Here is a 19,606-nt window from a genome sequence, read left to right as displayed (position 1 = left end):
ACAACTTTCCTCCAAGAAAATAATGATGTATTTGCTTGGACAACAGGTGATATGTCCGGGATTGACCCAAACCTTATAACTCATAGGTTGAACGTTGATCCAACTTGGAAGGCTGTAAAGCAAAAGAAGAGAACTTATGACCCTGATAGGATGGAAGCCATTAAGTAGGAGGTCGAGAAGCTTTTAGAAGATGGATTTATTGAGGAAGTGCAATTCCCTGAATGGTTGGCCAACCCCGTAATGGTTAAGAAGGCCAATAGAAAATGGAGGATGTGCATTGACTTCACTGAATTGAATGATGCTTATCCCAAGGACTGTTACCCCTACCAAGGATTGATACCTTGATCGATTCCATTGCTGGACATGAGATGCTAAGCTTCATGGATGGCTTCAGTGGTTAGAATGCATAAGTATAACACCCCCAAGGCATCTTTCATAACTGACTTTGGTGTATTCTGTTATCTTGTTATGGCTTTTGGACTTAAGAATGCAGGAGCTACTTACCAAAGACTGGTAAACAAGATATTTGCCCATCTAATTGGGAAGACCATGGAGGTCTATGTTGATGAAATTTTAGTCAAAAGCCTAAGCAAGTCCGATCATATTAGTCACCTTAGAGAGGCATTTGAAGTGCTGAGTCACCACAAGATGATATTAAACCCAGGCAAGTGTGCTTTTGGTATTGGCTCTGGAAAATTTTTGGGTCATATCTCTAAGAGGGGAATTGTTGGTGAGACTGCGTAGCTGTAAGAACAGTTACGTTATAACTCAACACAATAACAACACTAGAACATGACAGGTTAATAATACTACGTCTACACAAAGAATCCAGATGAAGAATGATCAGACATATACAAGAATTAGAACACAGTATTATAAGTGCAAGTCTATTTGAAGTCATAGAAAGAAGATCATTCAGTGATCAGGCCCTTGTGAAGAATAAACAATCAAAGGACTTGTTGTTTTAATACAGTTGAAGATTCAAGTATTGAAATCAAGTGATTCCAGTAGAAAATAATCTATAGAACTCAAGTCAGAATTTATTAACAAGGAACAATCAGAAAGGATAAGGATATTCAATTCAGGGCTAGTCGTTTGTGAACCAGACCAGTGCACTAAGCATCAACATTCCAGGATTGATCATTCAAGTCTACAAAAGAAGTGTTAAGTGATTTCAAGATCAAGTTAAAAAGGGATTCAAGTCAACATTCCAGGAATGATTAATCAAGCAAAAAGCATTGGATGGAATGTTGGTAATTTGTCTAAGGCAAAATCATAAGAAATCGACTTCTAGTATCCACTAGTTGAATCCAAGGTCTTACTAGTCGATTTTATGCAAGAAAGAAAAATGTCTAAGGCAAGAAAACATTCTTAAGATAAAAATCGACTAGTAGAATCAAAACATTGCCTAAATCGACTTTTAGGGGCTTTATAAACCTACTAGTCGAATGGATGGGTCAACTAGTCGAATGAAATGCTAGTATGGAGTTGGTGTAGAAACTAAGTCAAGGAATTGGCCTTTAAATGCAAATCGACTTCTAGGAAATCGACTTTGCTTCTTACTATTCGATTTCATAATTATACAAGTCGACTTAGGTTATTTTCAAGCTAAGTGATTGAATTCTCTAAGGCAAATCTTTATACTCTTGAGTTTGGTCGACTTCTAGTTGAATCTTTAAGGAAATATAAATCGACTACTAGGGACTTGGGTTATTTTGAAGTGCAGCAAATTAGAATTCTTGGACCAGAAGAAGCCACATATTCAATTTGGTTTTAAGTCTACAATAAAATAGAAATCTCAGCATTCATTCAAAAAGATTTTTCACCAGCAAACTGAGAAGCTTTTATGGAGAGCATTACGGAGCATTCAAGTTCATATTAATTGCTTTGTAACTGTACTGTTATGCTGTTGAAATTTCTGTAGAAGCTAATCAATTGATTAGATTGTATCAACATTAAGGTTTATATCAATCGAAATATATTCCTTGAATTGCGTTGTGTTTTTACTTCCCAGCATAAACTAAGAACTTTTTTTAAATCAGAATTAATTGGTGGTATCGTATTCAACCCCCCCTTCTACGATACCTTTGGACCTAATAATTGGTATCAGAGCCTACTGATCGATATACAGATCAGATCCGTAAGATTAGTACGTTCTGTATTGGTTTTGGTTATGACGGAGTCTGGGAGTTCTTTCGATGTGTAGAACTTATTGGGATTAATTTATGGTCATAGTGTTCTTGATTGTTGTGGATTGGTTGACTGATTGGTATTGGTGGATTTTGACTGTTTGGGTTATCGTATTTTGAGACCTTATATTGCTGAATTTTTGTAGATCTGAAATTATGAGTACTCGGACAGTTAGTGGCATCAAGGTTCCTTCCTTCAGTAACGCCAGTGAAAATAACTATAAATTGTGGAAGAAAAAGATCACTCTATTTATTTCAGTAGTAAACTGTGATTACAAGGGAATTTTAGAGAATGGTCCGTTTGTACCAAGAAAGGACATTTCTGTACCTACAAATTTGGACAGTAGAGTTCCTCAAGAGTTTATCCCAAAGGATCCGTCTGAATACACTGATAGGGATAAGGAATTAATCTCTTTGGATGCAAGTCTTCGATCAATTTTAGTTGAGTCAATGGATTCCAACATTTAGTGCTAAACACATGTGGGAAACCATTGAAGCTATTGTGGAGGGAACTGAACACAAGAACATATTGAATTCTCTAATGTCTGAGTACAGGGAGTTTAAATCTCTTTCCGATGAAAGTATCAAACAGTTGCTTGGAAGGTACACCCAACTTCTGGACGAAATGAGTACACTTGGGAAGAAATACTCACAGAAACAGATAAATAGAAAGTTTATTCTTACCTTGCCCAATTATTTGAATAAAGTGTCATCCAATAGAGAAGGATTGGATTTGAATACAATGTTATTGGATGAGCTTTATGACAAGTTGAAGACCTATGAAGCTAAGGAAAAGCAGAGAAATATCAAACATGGGTCTGAGACAGTGAACAACAGGAACAAGACTATAAATGAATCAACATGTCCTGTAGTAGAGGAATACAGAATTCCTGAAGAAAAGGTTAAAGGATCACTATCTTCGGAAGCTTCTACAAGTGGATCAAATCTGACTGGAAATGAAGAAGCTACAGATGACTATTATACTTTGGAAGAGCTTGAGAAATTAGAAGATCAAACTATGTTTAAGATGGCTTCTAAATGTGGTGCAATTAAATTCAGAAGAAATTCCAAATATAAGGTTAAGTCATCTAGTGGAGACAGTCAAGATCTTGAAAATGAAGAATCTACAGAGTCAGTATCCAGTGAATGCTGCAAGGAACAGTTGATTGAAGGAAGCACACATGAACTGTGTGATGGTGAAGAAAAGGGACACTCTAACAGTGAACTAGAAGAGTCCACACAAGCAAATGAGAAAGAAGCTTGTCTGAAAAGGAATGAAGATGGACAAAAGAAGCATCAAGACAAAGAATTAGTCGGTGATGAAAAGCACTGGAATGGTACAGATGTAGAGGAAGAAGAATGCAATGATCCAACATTAATGGAAACCTCTTCATCGCAGGTATCTTCTGAGACCACTACTAATATATCCTGGCATGATTGCAAATATTGTGATAAGGATAGAAGAGTAGAATTATTTCAACTTTATGCTAGTGTGATAAGCTTTAAAGAGGAAATAGATAGAATAAAATCTAAAAATAGATTGCTGCTCACTAGAAAAGAAGAACTAGGCCTAATTACTGTTGAATTAGATAATCTTAAGAAAAGTAATGAATGCCTAGAGAACATGGTCAAAGCTAGTGAGGATTTAGATGTTGTCCGTAGGAGTCAGATAGCTGAGTTAGAATCTAAGTTGAAAGCTTATCAAGACTCTTCTATTAGTGCAAAAGAAATTATTGACAACCAAATCGGTGGAGCCATAATTAACATTGGATCCAGTGATGTTGGACAGAAACATGTGATAAAATCAGAGAGTGTTGATAATTTTAAATCAAACTCTTCAGATACATCGCAAGCTTCTGAAAAGGTCAATAATTTGTTATGCAAAAAGGCCACTCCTGATTCTTTCAATGAAGATGAGGTGCTTGTTGAGGATTATGTCTCTAGTGATGAGGAGTCAACTGTAGAGTCATCTGAGGAGTCAACTTCTAATGATGAACCTAAAACTCACTTAGATGATAGAGATGTTCACAAGGCTAAAAAGAAAAACAGACGCAATAGAAATGGGAAGTTAGGTGTTTGCAATTGTAATAACCCCAATTTTTGGAAAATTTTGAAACCCTTATGAATAGTGTTTTTGCTGAATGAGAAAACTTTTCATGCCACACTATGTAGGGGTTCTGTTATGGATATTCTGGGATATTATTAGTACTCTATGAAGTATATAAGTGTATGTAAAGATCGTCAGAATCCAATTCCGAACACTTTGATTTTTCCCGGAAATCCGCTAGATACGGAAAGAATTGAGAAAAAGGTAACAGGATAAAAAAGATTTAAATTAAAGGATTATAGGAGAGGATCATAAAAGGAATATAATATATTGAGAAAGGTTAAGGGAACCTAAGTAATAAGATCCCGGGTGTGATCCCTCAAACGATAAACGAGAACGAAAGATAAGCGAACCGTAAAACAAATAAGTGACCAAGAGACAAGCTTGTACAAGAAGCCAGGGGTTGTGACATCATCAAACCACAAGGTGTGGACAAGTGGGAGCATTATGACATATGCAAGGTGACACAAGCATGACATGGGAAGGAAGGAGGTGTGGTGGCTTTGTAACCACACAAATTCAAGGGCAAGAAGGTAATTGACTAAAGCAAACACAAAAGCAAAGCAACCAAGCCAAGTAAAATCATTTCTCATCAAAATCAAAAAGAAACCAAAGCCTTGTTCATCTTTGCTCTCGGCCAAAACAGAACCAGAACACTAAAACTGCTGTATCTCCTTCATTTCTCACTCAAATATTGTGTTCTATAGCTCATTGGAAAGGTATTGAGATGGCCTACAACTCTTGTTCACAAGTCTCGTCCAAATAATCATGGTAAGACCCTCATTTTTACAGTTCTTTAAATCGGACTTTTAGAAACTTCAAAGCATAACTTTGTGTTCTTGATTTCTTTGGAAAGATCAAGCTTGTAGGAGGATCCCTAAGGCTTCCTAGCAACTTAACACCTCCCAAGGAAGGTATAAACTTCAAACCCTAGCCTTTACTTTATTTGTTAGTAAGTTTAATGGTGGGTTTTGTGAAATGAGAAGCATGAATTGTGATTATTAGTAGTTTGGTTTGATTTGGAAGTGTTTTGGTAATTGAAGCTTGATTATAGTTCATAGGTCTTGATTGTGGTTGTTTGAGTTGAAAACCTTGGAGATTATGGACTGATGTGGTATGGTTTAGGTGAATTTTTGTTGTATTGATGGTTATGAGTTGGTTGGTGGTTAATTGGAGTAGTTTAAACATTGGTAATCGCGTAAACATAGCCGTCGTAACGTCCGATTTTCTTTGGACTGTTTTTGTGCATAGCATTAGGACCCGAGAACCCCCTTCTAGAATATGACCACTGCCATGTTTAGATAGCTCATGTTACGAGCTTCGTTTTGATATGTAGTTCGTTCGATTCCGATGCATGGTTTAGGAGAAACGACCGTTTCAAGTAACGGCGTTTCGCGAACAAAACTTTTTCCCTCGCCTTACTTTGAAACATAGGTTAAAGACCAAAAAGGGTTAATTAATGTATGAAACATTTATGGTAAGTGTGTTAGGAAGTTGGTAAGACATTCGCGAAGGAATCGCTTTAAAACTCGTAAAGGTTAAATTATTAAAAATGGCGGAGCCGAGGGTACCCGAGTGACTTAAGCGAATCGGGGAGCGCAAAACAAGCGTTAGAGTCTAAGTTAGTTAAAGTATAGGTTTACAAGTGATTTTGGTTTAATTCCAACTTACTTGTTGTTTATAGGTTATCAGACTCGTCCCGAGCCTTTCTCACCCCCAAGTCGCTCAGGCAAGTTTTCTACCCGTTATACTGTTGCTGTGATGTAAATATATGTATATGCATTATCTTGTGATATTGCATGATTGTTATTAGCAAATTTTGCGATATATTGGAGCATGCTAATATGGTATATATGCATGTCTGTTTCGTAATCTGGTTATCTATCTGTTGATTTCAATGCTTATAGTTGCATAATACCTATGCTAGAAATAAGCAAGTAGTTGCGGATACCCTTAGTATAGGGGATAAAAGGTGAACATATTTCTAAACCGGGAGTCGATGTTCCCGAGTATATTATATATATATATTTATATATATATATATATGGATATAGTTTTTAAAACTATGGATCGAATAAGGTTTATTCGATACCTTTATTCTATTATTTGAATATTATTTGAATATTCATTCGAGGGCTTATGACTCAGTTTATTTTATTATTTGAATATTATTTGAATATTCATTCGAGGGCTTATGACTCTTTTATATTATTTATTGAATATTATTTGAATATTCATTCGAAGGCTTATGACTCAGTTTATTTTATTATTTGAATATTATTTGAATATTCATTCGAGGGCTTATGACTCAGTTTATATTATTTATTGAATATTATTTGAATATTCATTTGAGGATCTATGACTCCGATTATTTGCTGAGATATATTCTTTATTTTATTAAAGAATAATGTTCAATAATCAAACTTATTTTCGATTATTCAAATAAAGATTATTCTTTATGGGAATATTATTTAAATAATAATATTCAGTCATTTTCTAAATATTCTGGGGACTGATTTACTTCATTAAATCAGCCTTACTCCAAACACTCTTTAAAGTGTTTTCGAGTCTTCAAAATGATTTTTTTAAAAGTTAGAGCGGATCCCAAAACTCATTTTTATATTTAAGATCTTCCTTTTTAAAGGGGATTTAAATACTCGTTCAAAACCTGGGGAATCCGGCTCTGTGGTGTATTTTATATTCGCAACAAGGTTGCAGATTTGGTAAATGAATTGATTACTTGCCCAACGTTCGGGAAGTAAGCCCCTCTCATTGAGTCGGCATAAGCGACAGGCCGGGGTACGGTCTATTATTGTGTAAGTGGCTCAGTGGGAGTCCATCAAATGCATAAGTGGCTGAGTGGCAGTCCAGCATAGGTCTTAATTATGACCAGGGTGATGACCAGTGGGGAATTCGTCCATCTACTAGTAGAAAAGGTTACTTATTGGTATCTTTGCCTGATCAGCGAGATATCGGGTTTATGCCAAAATTCTTTTCCTTTCCAAAGTTCATTGGATGTTTCAAACTCTGTTCATACTTTACATAACAGAGGTTCCAGGAAATGTTTAAGAGATATATATATGTGGATATATATATATATCGGGACTAAATAAAGTATCTCGTAACTTTATTTCATTCAATAATATTTCAAAGATTGAATCTATTCAAATCTTGTCTTGTAGTCTCATCTATGTGATGAACTTTTGAAACTGATTATAACTTGAACGGTGGTAGTTCAAGTAGTATTGGGAAAGATATAAGTATATTGGGGTATTTGGTAACCTCATCTTTTAAACTTATATCTAATTAATAATTGTCTTATGAATGACAAAGATTTTCAGAAAAACGTTGAGACAAGGTTAGATATATGAGATCACCTTGCAACGATATTTTTTTTATATATACAATTATACACTGGGACTTTGTGTATATTGTGCATGGAAGAGGACTTCCAATATTTTGAAAAGTATATATGTATATATATATATACTGAATATTTTGCGACTTCATCGCATTAAGATATCAACTTGGTTCATTTCTTTTGACCAAGACTTTCATGAGTACTATGAGAAGGCTCATATATTGTTAATCATTATACATATTATTTTGGTGGGCTTGCTGCTCACCCTTGCTTTATTTCTTCATCACACAACAACAGTTAGGAAAGATGGCCAGACTCCAGCAGACCCAGCGCAAGCGCGTGGGAAGCGTTCCGCGTCTTCCCGTTGATGTTGTAGCTGCTATAGCTGCAGAGGTAGATCTATTGTAGATCAGACCATCTACTTTTGAGAATCAATTATGTATAATTATAACTTGTGGCAGATAATGGCAATTAACTGTAAATTTATCAAGTAATCATTTTGGGTTGTAATAACTTTTAAATTGTGGATTCAAAGACTTGTACTTATTTAAATTTCATCTCTGAGACTATAACGGGTTGTGGTGTGTGTTAGTGTGGGGTCACAGCATAAGGTTATTTATTATTAATTAAGTGAAGTGATATTGTGGAAAGAAAGACCGTGACGACCCGGATCCCCGACCCCGGATCTGGGGGTGTTACAGAAATGGTATCAGAGCCAAGCGTTATAAACCTTAGAGATGATGGGACGTTAAGATAATAAGTTCACTAAGATAATAAGAACTCTTGCCAAGTTCATAGTCGGACTACCTAACGTAGTACTGACAGTTAAAACCCTTATGGGAACCCTTATAAATGTAGCGATAGAAGCGTAGTTCGTTATCGTATAGAGTAGCGGGACTCCGAACCCTGAGGTTGAGGAGCAACAGCGCGATGATATTTTATTACTAATTGGAGATCGGATTGTGGATCCGATAGAGTGTCCTAATGCAGGACCGGATGATGTTGATATTAAGGATGTTGTCCTAGAAGGGATAGTTGCTGAGGAGGATCCCATGGAGGATCCTGACAAGAATGGATAAAGGACCACTGATGAATTGATGACCATGGTTAGGTCAACTACCAGAGGTAGGATTGGTCGATCACTACCGGAGGTTCGTTGAAATTTGTAAAGATAGTAGCCCCCTTTAACGCGGCTTACTCATAAGACTGAGAAGTTCGAATAGACAGAGAAATGCGAGAACAGCTTTTAAGAACTGAAGCAAAGGTTGGTGACGGCCCCTATGTTGGCGTTGCCGGATGGAAAAAGGAGATTTTGTGATTTGTAAGTGACGCTTCGCATAAGGAATTAGGGTGCTTCTTAGCGCAGCAAGATAATCGCGTCTGCGTCAAGACAATTAAGGTATTATGAAATTCGATATCCCCGCCCATGAGCTTAGGCTCGTTGCAATAGTTTTACCCTAAAGATTGGAGGCACTACTTGTATGGAGAGAAGTGCGAGAATTACCTAAGCCATAAGTGCTCTAGTACATTTTCACGTAGAAAGAGCTCAACATATGCCAGAAGAGGCAGTTAGAGCTAACCAAGAATAATGATTGGGAGATTCTTTATCATTCGGGGAAAGCCAATATGGTGGCTGATGCCCTTAGTAAAAAGGAGAGACTCAAGATGATAATGCCTTTTGGAGAGTTTATAAGAGATTTTGAGAAAATGGAAATAGAAGTGAAGGTAACCGGAGCCGGTACCGAAAAGCTGTTTGAGATTGCAATACAGCCCGAATTATTGGAAAAGATCATATTGTGCCAGAAAAAGTTATGAATGAAGGCAGAGAGCCAACAATTAGATAAAAGATTAATATCGAGAAAGATGATAAGGGAATAATGAGGTATTCCTATAGAATTTGGGTTCCGAAAGTTCAAGAGTGTAAGGATGAGAACTTAGATGAGAGCCATAGTTGAGGAATAAGATTTAGAGCAAACCCTGAACGCGATAGTCAGGGAGGTCGCCATCAAGATAGAAGGAACCCATGACATAATGGAGTGGAAAATGAGGATTTTAAATTAAAAGATGACCCCAATTATGGGGAGTAGGATGAAACATTTCATACCAAGGAAACAGAAAGTCGAGTAAGGAAAGGAGACCCGAGACGGTACTCCTATACGGCAATTCATGGACCTGTCTAAAAAGAACTTAGACTATTATCCCCAACCACCACCCTGGGGAGACAGTGCGATGGGAAATTCTTTCATGACCTTTAAGTCGCTAAGCTCTCAGAGTTCCAAGGGACAAGCTGACCCAGTCGAGGCAAGAGCCTGGCTAAAGGAAATAGATGAATCATTTGAGATTCTAAATGATTGACGAACCACAAAAGACTGTTTTGTCACTTACCCTCCCAAGAGAGAGACCACCCGCTGGTGAAAGGCCAAGGAAGGCACGGACCAAGAGATTATAATAAACTGATTAAAGTTCAGCCAATTGTTTTCGGGAAAGTAATTCCCAAGGTTATGGAATAGTGTAAAAGCTTTAGAGCCAGAACAAAGGCAGACGAGTATGATGAATTATGAATCTAAGTTGTAAAAGTTATCAAGATTCGTTCTGAAGACACGAATCCAGAATGACGGGATGTTTGAAATCAATGCTTATATTATGATTGATTTGTGAAATAATGATAAGAGAAAGGAAAATAAAAAGAAACTGAAGTGGAAAGGAATATAAAGGCAATAGAGTTTGAGGAATGATAAGGGAGTTGGGTATGAGGAAACCCTAAAGACTCATAGCAATAGAAATAGAAAAGTATGTAATCGTCAGGATGATGGTCCACCATGAGTTAAAATTGATGGTTGAAGGCATAAGAGATACATATATTGTACCCCATTTAAGTTGGAAGGATTCGAGGAAACCTTGAGATAGTTCGAAGGATAAATATTGAGACACGGATAGACTGAGGAGACAAGAAAGTAAGAAATCAGGAAAAATTGGATGAAGGAAGTGACCTTCAATAATGTGAAATGTAAGACCGGTGGCTCGATACCCAGAAAGGGAGACGCCAGATATGGGAGGTATCCCAACATTGAGGTGACTGTTGAGATAAACAACAAAAGTAAATAAGGAATTATTAAGAAGAAGTTCACGTTGAACATGACCAATATCTTCCAGAACATCCATGTTATCATTACCTAATCAGAAAAGAAAAGCGGATGACCATTGTTATCTTTTGGAGGCCATATGGATTGACCTCAATTCGAATAAGGATGCTACTATGAAGTTAGGTATAGACTATCGAGGTGGGAATGATGAATAAGATAATCTATCAAGGATATATGACTTGATTTATCCATGGAAGGACGCAGGTACCTTTTAAAGGTGGAATTAAGGATAGAACATTGGTAACTTAAAATGAATCCTAGGGGACTGCATAAAGGTTGGCATGTCACCCTTGATAGGGACAGTATGAGTTTTGACAGCATGATTGGGAAAGGGTTAAGGTAACAACAACCTTTAAGAATCAGTGGAGAAATTTTTTCAGAAGTATAGAGACAATGGTTCTAGTATTAGTAAATGGTATTGTGATATGCCCTGTATCTAGGGAATACAGGAGGAACGATTGAAGGATAACCTTAGAGGTTTTACAAGGAAAAAGGTAATATTCAAAATTCTCAAGAATAGAAATGTTGATAAAGGAAATATGACGTAATTATAATGGTGCCAAGCGGGGCACGTGTTAAACCACGAGAAAGTATGGATCGAACCAGTAAAGGTCGAAATTGTTTAAGGCAATTAGGACCTAAGACAAAAGATGTTCTAAGTACGATCGAGAGTCAGTCGCGACAGTGATTAACCTCTAAAGACTGAGGCAATAACTTATGGAAAAATGGTGATTTTTTTTTTCTCATCAGATTTTAAGAAAAGCATTTTCACATAAGCTGTGATTGAAATAAGGTAGAAAATTTATTTGGAGGTGGTTAAAATGACATTGACTGTAAGGAACTATTACTATCAGGAAAGGCCAAAGAGGTGGCCGACACTTTAACGGTAAAAGGAAAAATTATAGGCGCGTGTGCCAAAAGAATACAGTGATGATGGTTAAAAATGTGAAGGTTGAATTATGGTTTGGAAGATTGACATTCCTTCTGATGACTGTGCAATACCCAACCATAATAGTAGTTGGTAAAGGTTTAAATTGTGTAATCGCCATGAACGGGCTATCTATCTTAGAAGGTCCTATCTTGAGATAAGCCAGGACCATGTTTCGAAAAGGACCAAACAAACCTTTGAGTTAAGTCTTCTATTGAAGGCATATGATTAAGAATGGTATTAACCTGCTATCGGTGCTTTGATTGAAACTCTTCTGCAATTTTATATGCTTCATGTCATGTATGTATGTCAGGATCAGGAGTGTTCTTCATGAATCAGGAATGGTGATTATGTTACCTCCTTAGAAGGATTTGATACGACATGGATAGACTCCGTATGGTTAGCTATTAAGACTTCATGGAAAATGAATGACTACAGTGGGTCAGTGGTGGACCATAGTAAGGCAGCAATGATTCTGCGAGTAATGAGCTGATTACAACCGTGAGAGTTGTATTGGAATGGGTGTTGAGATTGAGTACCACTAATCGGGTCGTGGTAGTGTATAAGTTATCATTGATAGACTAATTAAGTAGAGTATCTACCTAGTGAATAATTATTCTTTCTTATCAATAGAGAGTCGTATTATTATACGAGGAAGGATGCGGTGCAAGCATAGAATTCAAGTAACGATGATGTCTAGAATGAGATCCCAGATTCGATTTTCGATGTCTAGGGAGTTTCAAAGGTAATTGTGTATAAGCTCGAGGAAGATCATGGGTCCATAGAATGAGGGACGGGATAGCGAAAATATTTAGGCACGTGAAATGCGATGCTATAATACTTAATGTTGATATAAATGCATATATGTTTTGTTCTTCTATGACAACCCTCTATAGTTCAGAGGTAGGTTCCAAGCCAGATATTTTGTGGCAGTATATTTTTTTATATATATACAATTCTCTTCAGTTCGTTCTTTTCTCTTCTTTTCATTTCATGTAAGCTGAGAAGAACAACCCTTCCAGAAGGGGAGGTATTGCCGAATGACTATCTATCTGTGTGATAGAAGCCGAGTAGGATACCAGCTATTGTTTAATTGCTTGTCAAGTACTAAAGGCTGGCCACCTTCTGTACTAACTATGCGATATAACAAGTGTTCATGATCATAGTGATCTCTCAACAAATTCCTTTACTTCTATTTGATTGATCAAATTTTGGAAAATAGAAACAACTGAAAAAGGAGTAATAAAGTGGTGGTAGTATGCGGAATGGGAACACATTCGTGATACTAAGGTTGACGTGGTTATTAAAAGGTTATAGAACGCTAACGAGCAAAAGTATAACCAGTATAATATTAGGAACGGAAGGTGATAGCGATTACGAACTGGAAAAGAATGGGTATTGAGAAGAAAAAGTTCTAATGCTAAAAGCTATAGTGAGAGTCTGTGCAATAGACTTGAAAGAATTTGGAATGATCACTAAATTCGGATTGAGTTATCTTACGACAATAGATCATATGTCATTATCGAGATGTCGCCTTATGAGATCCTTGAGGGAAGACAATATCGATCTCCCTTATGTTAGGATGAAGTTGTAGAGCGCAAGATGCTCGGACCCGCAGTAGTCCAAAGGACCAAGGATATGATAGATCTAATCAGAGGACGGCTGGTAGTAGCCCAAGATGGACATGATAAGTATGTTGATTTGACACGCAAGGATAAAGAGTATGAAATAGGGGACCTAGTAATGTTATAGGTATCCCTTGGAAAGGATTGATGAGGTTCGGAAAGAAAGGAAAGCTAAGTCTACAATTTGTTGGACCCTTGGATATATTAAGACGTTTGGGAAGTTAGCATATGAGCTAGCCCTAACCCCGAACATGTAGCAGGTCGTAACGTGTTTCATGTATCAATGTTAAGGAAGTGTAATTCAGATGCCAGTCAAATAGGGGCATATGAGCGCATAGATATGTAACCCGACGTAACCTATATGGAGCAACCAGGAAGGGTTATAGAGTGAAAAGGGACAAGTGCTTAGGAGAAGGGTTATCAAACTAGTCAGAGTTTGATGGTAGAACCACAATGTGGAAAATTGACTCGAGAGTTAGAAAGTGTAATGCTAAGAAAGTATCCCCATTTGTTTTCTATCTGATTCCGGGACGGAATCCTTTTAAGGAGGGGAGACTGTAATAACCCCAATTTTTGGAAAATTTTGAAACCCTTATGAATAGTGTTTTTGCTGAATGAGAAAACTTTTCATGCCACACTATGTAGGGGTTCTGTTATGGATATTCTGGGATATTATTAGTACTCTATGAAGTATATAAGTGTATGTAAAGATCGTCAGAATCCAATTCCGAACACTTTGATTTTTCCCGGAAATCCGCTAGATACGGAAAGAATTGAGAAAAAGGTAACAGGATAAAAAAGATTTAAATTAAAGGATTATAGGAGAGGATCATAAAAGGAATATAATATATTGAGAAAGGTTAAGGGAACCTAAGTAATAAGATCCCGGGTGTGATCCCTCAAACGATAAACGAGAACGAAAGATAAGCGAACCGTAAAACAAATAAGTGACCAAGAGACAAGCTTGTACAAGAAGCCAGGGGTTGTGACATCATCAAACCACAAGGTGTGGACAAGTGGGAGCATTATGACATATGCAAGGTGACACAAGCATGACATGGGAAGGAAGGAGGTGTGGTGGCTTTGTAACCACACAAATTCAAGGGCAAGAAGGTAATTGACTAAAGCAAACACAAAAGCAAAGCAACCAAGCCAAGTAAAATCATTTCTCATCAAAATCAAAAAGAAACCAAAGCCTTGTTCATCTTTGCTCTCGGCCAAAACAGAACCAGAACACTAAAACTGCTGTATCTCCTTCATTTCTCACTCAAATATTGTGTTCTATAGCTCATTGGAAAGGTATTGAGATGGCCTACAACTCTTGTTCACAAGTCTCGTCAAAATAATCATGGTAAGACCCTCATTTTTACAGTTCTTTAAATCGGACTTTTAGAAACTTCAAAGCATAACTTTGTGTTCTTGATTTCTTTGGAAAGATCAAGCTTGTAGGAGGATCCCTAAGGCTTCCTAGCAACTTAACACCTCCCAAGGAAGGTATAAACTTCAAACCCTAGCCTTTACTTTATTTGTTAGTAAGTTTAATGGTGGGTTTTGTGAAATGAGAAGCATGAATTGTGATTATTAGTAGTTTGGTTTGATTTGGAAGTGTTTTGGTAATTGAAGCTTGATTATAGTTCATAGGTCTTGATTGTGGTTGTTTGAGTTGAAAACCTTGGAGATTATGGACTGATGTGGTATGGTTTAGGTGAATTTTTGTTGTATTGATGGTTATGAGTTGGTTGGTGGTTAATTGGAGTAGTTTAAACATTGGTAATCGCGTAAACATAGCCGTCGTAACGTCCGATTTTCTTTGGACTGTTTTTGTGCATAGCATTAGGACCCGAGAACCCCCTGCTAGAATATGACCACTGCCATGTTTAGATAGCTCATGTTACGAGCTTCGTTTTGATATGTAGTTCGTTCGATTCCGATGCACGGTTTAGGAGAAACGACCGTTTCAAGTAACGGCGTTTCGCGAACAAAACTTTTTCCCTCGCCTTACTTTGAAACATAGGTTAAAGACCAAAAAGGGTTAATTAATGTATGAAACATTTATGGTAAGTGTGTTAGGCAGTTGGTAAGTCATTCGCGAAGGAATCGCTTTAAAACTCGTAAAGGTTAAATTATTAAAAATGGCGGAGCCGAGGGTACCCGAGTGACTTAAGCGAATCGGGGAGCGCAAAACAAGCGTTAGAGTCTAAGTTAGTTAAAGTATAGGTTTACAAGTGATTTTGGTTTAATTCCAACTTACTTGTTGTTTATAGGTTATCAGACTCGTCCCGAGCCTTTCTCACCCCCAAGTCGCTCAGGCAAGTTTTCTACCCGTTATACTGTTGCTGTGATGTAAATATATGTATATGCATTATCTTGTGATATTGCATGATTGTTATTAGCAAATTTTGCGATATATTGGAGCATGCTAATATGGTATATATGCATGTCTGTTTCGTAATCTGGTTATCTATCTGTTGATTTCAATGCTTATAGTTGCATAATACCTATGCTAGAAATAAGCAAGTAGTTGCGGATACCCTTAGTATAGGGGATAAAAGGTGAACATATTTCTAAACCGGGAGTCGATGTTCCCGAGTATATTATATATATATATTTATATATATATATATATGGATATAGTTTTTAAAACTATGGATCGAATAAGGTTTATTCGATACCTTTATTCTATTATTTGAATATTATTTGAATATTCATTCGAGGGCTTATGACTCAGTTTATTTTATTATTTGAATATTATTTGAATATTCATTCGAGGGCTTATGACTCTTTTATATTATTTATTGAATATTATTTGAATATTCATTCGAAGGCTTATGACTCAGTTTATTTTATTATTTGAATATTATTTGAATATTCATTCGAGGGCTTATGACTCAGTTTATATTATTTATTGAATATTATTTGAATATTCATTTGAGGATCTATGACTCCGATTATTTGCTGAGATATATTCTTTATTTTATTAAAGAATAATGTTCAATAATCAAACTTATTTTCGATTATTCAAATAAAGATTATTCTTTATGGGAATATTATTTAAATAATAATATTCAGTCATTTTCTAAATATTCTGGGGACTGATTTACTTCATTAAATCAGCCTTACTCCAAACACTCTTTAAAGTGTTTTCGAGTCTTCAAAATGATTTTTTTAAAAGTTAGAGCGGATCCCAAAACTCATTTTTATATTTAAGATCTTCCTTTTTAAAGGGGATTTAAATACTCGTTCAAAACCTGGGGAATCCGGCTCTGTGGTGTATTTTATATTCGCAACAAGGTTGCAGATTTGGTAAATGAATTGATTACTTGCCCAACGTTCGGGAAGTAAGCCCCTCTCATTGAGTCGGCATAAGCGACAGGCCGGGGTACGGTCTATTATTGTGTAAGTGGCTCAGTGGGAGTCCATCAAATGCATAAGTGGCTGAGTGGCAGTCCAGCATAGGTCTTAATTATGACCAGGGTGATGACCAGTGGGGAATTCGTCCATCTACTAGTAGAAAAGGTTACTTATTGGTATCTTTGCCTGATCAGCGAGATATCGGGTTTATGCCAAAATTCTTTTCCTTTCCAAAGTTCATTGGATGTTTCAAACTCTGTTCATACTTTACATAACAGAGGTTCCAGGAAATGTTTAAGAGATATATATATGTGGATATATATATATATATCGGGACTAAATAAAGTATCTCGTAACTTTATTTCATTCAATAATATTTCAAAGATTGAATCTATTCAAATCTTGTCTTGTAGTCTCATCTATGTGATGAACTTTTGAAACTGATTATAACTTGAACGGTGGTAGTTCAAGTAGTATTGGGAAAGATATAAGTATATTGGGGTATTTGGTAACCTCATCTTTTAAACTTATATCTAATTAATAATTGTCTTATGAATGACAAAGATTTTCAGAAAAACGTTGAGACAAGGTTAGATATATGAGATCACCTTGCAACGATATTTTTTTTTATATATACAATTATACACTGGGACTTTGTGTATATTGTGCATGGAAGAGGACTTCCAATATTTTGAAAAGTATATATGTATATATATATACTGAATATTTTGCGACTTCATCGCATTAAGATATCAACTTGGTTCATTTCTTTTGACCAAGACTTTCATGAGTACTATGAGAAGGCTCATATATTGTTAATCATTATACATATTATTTTGGTGGGCTTGCTGCTCACCCTTGCTTTATTTCTTCATCACACAACAACAGTTAGGAAAGATGGCCAGACTCCAGCAGACCCAGCGCAAGCGCATGGGAAGCGTTCCGCGTCTTCCCGTTGATGTTGTAGCTGCTATAGCTGCAGAGGTAGATCTATTGTAGATCAGACCATCTACTTTTGAGAATCAATTATGTATAATTATAACTTGTGGCAGATAATGGCAATTAACTGTAAATTTATCAAGTAATCATTTTGGGTTGTAATAACTTTTAAATTGTGGATTCAAAGACTTGTACTTATTTAAATTTCATCTCTGAGACTATAACGGGTTGTGGTGTGTGTTAGTGTGGGGTCACAGCATAAGGTTATTTATTATTAATTAAGTGAAGTGATATTGTGGAAAGAAAGACCGTGACGACCCGGATCCCCGACCCCGGATCTGGGGGTGTTACAGCAATAAAAATGAAGATCTGCTAAAATCTAATTCTTCTAGGAAGTTATGCTTTAAATGTAATTCTGCTTCGCATCTTGCATATGCATGCACTGTGAGTAAAGTAGATAAAGATAAAGTTCATAATAAGCATAGCATGCCTACCATGCCTAGTTCTCATACATCATGTCATAAATCTAAATATATGTCATGTGCTTTTAATAACTTGTCTTCTTATCTTAACTTGATACATTTGCCATCCACTTCTTGTAAGTATAATGATAAGAACATGAGTAGAAAGCATGATAGGGCAAAGACTGTTAGTCCTTCTAAGGTTAGGAAGGCAACATCTACTTGGACGCCTAAAGGCATTCTTAAGGCTTCTAAAGAGAAGAAGGAGACAGTCGATGAGAAGCAAAAGCATGTTAAAATTGCATCTGATATTATTCATAATGTGAATCTCTCTAAGTCCCCTGGACCCAATTTAGTTTGTGTACTAAAGAAAACTTGATCCATAATGTAGACAAGGCAAGAAAAAGTGAAGCGGACCATGTGAATTGTGAACATTGGATGTTTGATACACAAGAGTTCGAGGATAGAGCCCTGCTATCAGAAGTGGACAAGTAAGCTGGCCCAGTAGTAACCTTTGGAGATGACAATAAAGAAATCACTACGGGATATGACATGAAATCAGGAATGTCATCTCTCACTCAATATTTAAATGCATATATTTGTTGAATATCTGTTGCAGTTATTTGTTGAGTTTCTACTTAAATAGTTTAATTTATGGAACTGGAAGCCATTCAACTTAATTATTTGCTCCATAAGTCAAATTGTTAAAGTAGCAGCAGCATTACACCTCTGAGAATCTTTTTCAGTGGTTAGGGATGAGTTTCGTAGCACCATAAACTCTTGATAATTCATATCATTAGTTAAAAGTGATATATGTAGCATCATAAACTTTTGATAATTCATATCACTAGTTAGTGTTGATATATGTGACATCATAAACTCTTGATGATTCATATCATTAGTTGGTGGTGATATTTGTAGCACTATAAACCTTTGATAAATCTAGTAACAAATCTTGTTGATAGTTTTATCACTAGTTAGTGGTGAGATTTTGATGATAGTGAGATTTTATAAATTACTTTTTATGAAAAACTCACTAAGATCAAAATCATGTGTGTAGCATAGTTGAACATACTTTAATTTCTATGAAGTCTAACAATTAATGAGTTCTTGAATGAATATCATAATTTGTACTAGACTTAGTGGATAGTGAATCATGTTTGATTATAAAGTTCAATTTTTGTCATTATTAACATCTAATGACAGCAAGCTCCTAAGTAATCAGAGGGAAGACAGCTTAGACAATCTAGATGTTGAAGATCTTTTTGATGATGAAGATAAACCTGAGGTTGTTCCAAATGAAGATGTCTATGCAAATGATCTTGTCAATAATCACAATTCTTATTCAAACTCTGACGGGCCTAGTTTTGAGACAAGCAAAGATAGTCAATCTATTTCTGGAACTAGTTCTCAAGATTCAAATTCTGAAGGATTATTTGACAGTAATGATAGTGGAAATTGGAAGAAGCACAGTTATATCATCTTTGGAACCAATCCACAAG

This window comes from Apium graveolens, chromosome 8 (genome assembly GCF_009905375.1).
Source record: "Apium graveolens cultivar Ventura chromosome 8, ASM990537v1, whole genome shotgun sequence".
In the NCBI taxonomy this organism is placed as follows: Eukaryota; Viridiplantae; Streptophyta; class Magnoliopsida; order Apiales; family Apiaceae; genus Apium; species Apium graveolens.
Note: the sequence above shows the minus strand (reverse complement) of the source record.